The sequence below is a fragment of the Lynx canadensis genome, chromosome B3 (genome assembly GCF_007474595.2).
Source record: "Lynx canadensis isolate LIC74 chromosome B3, mLynCan4.pri.v2, whole genome shotgun sequence".
Taxonomy (NCBI): domain Eukaryota; kingdom Metazoa; phylum Chordata; class Mammalia; order Carnivora; family Felidae; genus Lynx; species Lynx canadensis.
Window position 1 is genome coordinate 11,224,969 of NC_044308.2, and position 4,238 is coordinate 11,229,206.

Sequence of the window (4,238 nt, forward strand, 5' to 3'; positions counted from 1 at the left end):
CATTCCAGGCACACAGCTTTTTCGGCTTCTCCTAAAACTTACGGGCCTCATTCCAGTCTCAGGGACTTTGCACTTACAGTTCCCTCTACCTGGATCACAGCTTCCCCTGCCCCTTGCAAGCTGCCACCTCCTCATGTTTCAAGTTGCAAATTGAACTTCACCTCCTGGGGAGTCCATCCCTGGTCTCCCACAGCTAATTACTCTCTATTACCTATCGCATTATCCTGCTAGGTAGCCTCTATAAACTCTCTGAATTGTCTCATTTATCTTGTAGTTCTCAGCTCCAAGAAACGTCATAAAAGGTCCCAATGCCCAGGCCACACTCTGGATAAGTTTCATCAGTTTCTCCGGAAACTCATCGGGGATGTCAGTATTTTTTAAAAGCTCCTTCTGGTGCACAGCCAGGATTAAGAAACAATGGCATTTGCTCCCTTGTTTGTTGCCTGCCTGCCTGCCTTTCTAGAATGTTCAGTGGGAACTCGTTTCTGACAGCAATGTCTTGTGCCCCGGGAGGGAGAAATGTCCACCCTTCATCATTGTTGTTAATGTGTCTGCCCCGGGTGCTGGCAACAGGCTGGCAATGTGACCAGTTCTCTGGCACTCTTAGGAGGCACAAACCAGCTTTGCACTCTCAGGAGCGACAGTTTGTCCCCTGCAGCCGCGTAGGTGGCTGGGTAGCAGTTGGGCAGGTGGCCAGCATTTTATCCCGTTAGCTGAGTTGGGAGTGGAGTTTTTCCGGGGCCCTTTTTACCTACTCAGAGAACTTCACGACTCCTGCCCTACCCGGGATCCCAGCTCATTTCTGGTCTGAGCAGGCTTGAGAACCCCAGCCCCATCCCACTGCAGAAGCTGGGGGCACTTTCAAATGGCTGGTACCTCAGCCCTGCACCCAGCAGGATGCTGATACAGTTGGTTCTGAGATGAGACCTTGGCGTCTCTAGAAGGCCCCCAGGGGGCACTGAGGTGCACCCCCACGGGAAGGGCTGACCCAGACCCAGCTCAGGAATCCCTGCACCAGTTCATGGCAACTTCCCTCAGGCCGCTGGTTGGAGGTCGTTCTTTTGTTTCTGGCTTCTGGAGTTTTCCTTCCTCGATGTCAAGCTTGGTTCCGTTGCATCTGCTGGGTTCTGTCGATGCTGCTGCTGATGAAACACCTCCAGGGTTTGAGATCTCTGTGTGCTTGCAGCAGGAGGAAAGGCCTGGCCTCACCTGCCTCCCCTTCCCAAATGTAAAGCTCTGTGAGGCCCGGGGCCTGCCTGGCATGTTCACTGAAGCATCCCCAGCACTGGAACTATGCCTGGCACCGAGAAGGCACTTAACAAAGTCTTGTGGCCTGAATGAACAAACGGGCCCGGGCTGCAGGGAGTGAGTGCTTTAAGGAAGATTTGCACCCCGCTGACCCCCAGAGTGGGAAGGACTCCTATCTTAATGGGAAGAATACCGGGGCCTCCTGAAGAGGAACAGAGATTGCACCCATTTCTCCTTGTGGGCCCTGCATGCTGGGCCCTGTGCTTTCTGTAACACTTATCTTTACAACAGCCGTGTGAGCTTCATGCCCCCATTTTATAGATTAGATCACCAAGGTCTCAGGGGCTAAAAACTTGTGCAAGATGCCAAAGCTCATGAGCAGATGGTTTGATGCCAAAGCCAACACTTAGCACAGGCCCCTCGAACCCCCTACTCTCTAGACACAAGCTGAGCCCACATACAGGAAGGGGCTCAGGAGCACCCAGACCCCTCCCGGCCTACTGCTTGCATTGGCTCTTCCCATGGGCACAGCTGCTATAGACCCAGAACACACTTGCACAACAATGTCAACTGTTAAAAGTACTTCCTTAAACATTAAAAAAAAAAAAAATTAAAGGGGCACCTGGGTGGCTCAGTTGATTAAGCGTCCGACTTCGGCTCAGGTCATGATCTCACGGTTCATGGGTTCGAGCCTCACGTCGGGCTCTGTGCTGTCAGCTCGGAGCCTGGAGCCTGCTTCACATTCTGTGTCTCCCTCTCTCTCTGTCCCTCCCCCAGTTGTGCTCTGTCTCTCTCTCTCAAAAATAAGCATTTAAAAAATTAAGAGAAGAAAAACTACCTCCTTGCCAGTTGGTTACGAGCTACCATGCTGAGCCCTCCCGAGTGCGCCATGCTCCAGCACCATGACCAGAGTCCACTCTGACTGCCCGGGGCCCTTCACCATTTCCCACATCATCCCCTGCTCCCAGACCCTCCAGGCAAGAGAGCGGCTGGAGCATCTGGATCACAGGGCAGGACACCACAGCCTCCTCTCCTTGGTGTTTTTGTGGCAGCCAGGCCTGCAGAGGTGGCTGGCTTTCCCCCCTCTTGTTTCCCGTGGACACACCCTTGACCCAGAGCAGATGTTCTGTGCAGCTCATGTGAGTGTGGGTGGTGAATTCAACTGCAGAAGCATCAAGAGACCTAAGAAGCAGGAGAGGCATCTTAGGGCAATCAGCCAGGACTGGTGGTAAGAAATGATTGCCTTCACGAGTGTATGTGAGGCACAAGTGGAGGGTGGGAGATGGGCCAGGAACAGAGGGCTGGCAGAGGACCAGAAAAGGCAGGCAAGGTTCACTGACCACTAACTGAATGCTTTACGTGGACTAACTCCTCACAGTGCTCCTTGCAGGTGGACATTATCATCATTCCCACCTCACAGATGAGGACACTGAGGCAAAGGGTTTATTAATTTGCCAGGGGTCAAAATTCCAGGAAGTGACTGAGTTGGGATTTGAACTGAAGTCCACAGATTCCAAAGCGGTGCGGGAAGCCCCTCACCATCACCTTGGTCAGCATATCTCAGTGGCCTGGGGGGCTGCATTAGCCTCACTGCTGGATGACCAGCCTTTTCCCACAGGTGCTGTTCCCACACCAGTAGCAGCCACCAGCCCCCGCTGACCCCCAGCTGTCACCACCAGCCCACTGAGTGGAAACGCTCATTAGCACAGTGACAGTGACAGGCTCTGTCTGCACAGGGCCCTGTGGATGCAGCTGTTGCTTTTTGAACTTGGCGAGGAAGCGGGGACTAGACATTTCCCTGTGCACACGCCGAGCCACTTGGCCCGTGTCCGGGGATGACATGGGGGGACAGCCAAGCCACAGGCTGCTAGGAAAATGTGGAAGCGCCCTCTGTCAGAGGCTAGCCTGGAAAGGGACAGTGGACAGAGGTGAGAGGGTAAAGAGCAGGAACAGAAGAGACAGAGCATGGAAAAGGTCATGGAGCTTTCCTGTGAACTCTGCCAGATGTCACCAGCTGTCCTGCCAAGACCCTTGCTCTAACAGCCTGCCTCAAAACAACCATTCACACGAGGCTGAGTTACAGCACACAAGGGACCTCCAGACCTGCTTTGCAGCACTGCGGAACTGGGGCACCCCAGATGACCCAGCCCCAACCTTTCCTCCACAGCGTCCTGTCTGAGCTGCTGGGTCCAGCAACTTCATCCCCTGTCTGTGTTTCCCCATCAGCAAACTGGGAAAATGAAAATTCGCTTGGCTTAGATGCCCTTGTGACTAAGTCTGACCAGGCACCTTGAGCCCCCCCCCCCCCCCCCACCTCGCAAAGCCAGCGAGGCCTTCTCCAGGGCACTCAGGCCACTCGGGTGAAGCCTAGCCTGTGATGAGTTCTGCTTGGTCCCCGCCTGGCTCGGCCTGTCTGCTTAGCTGTTGCAGAAGTGAGTGGCAGGGCCTGGCATGAATGGATGAACGATGCTTCCCAGTTTCCTGAAACCACTTCTCTCCAGCTCCTCAACAGATGGGCTCCCCAGCCTTGGTTTCCATACCTGAACAAAAGAGGTCCATTCCTCTGCCTTCCTCTACCTGACAGCCACACCTGGGATCATAGTAGTGCAGCAGATTACCATGGGTTTTGAATGCCAGTCAGAATCCCTAAATTCCCTCCCCACTGCACACCAGAAGAGGGCTTTCTCTAAGTGGCTTTGTGTCCCTGCGACACCCCGAGTCATGTAGTCTTAGGACCTGCCATTTGTTGAGTATCTACCATGTGCTCATTGCCGCATCGGGCACTTTGCCCTCTGGGGTCAATAGTACTATCCCCATTTTATGGATGAGAAAGCCAAGGCCCATTCCTGTCAGATGGCTAGTATGGCAGCGCTGGGATCTAACTCAGAGGGAGAATTCCTTCTATGAATCTCTCCCTCCCTAATCTATGCAGCAGGTGGAGTCTGCTCATTCATTCATGCATGCATGCATGCATCACTCACTCACTCATT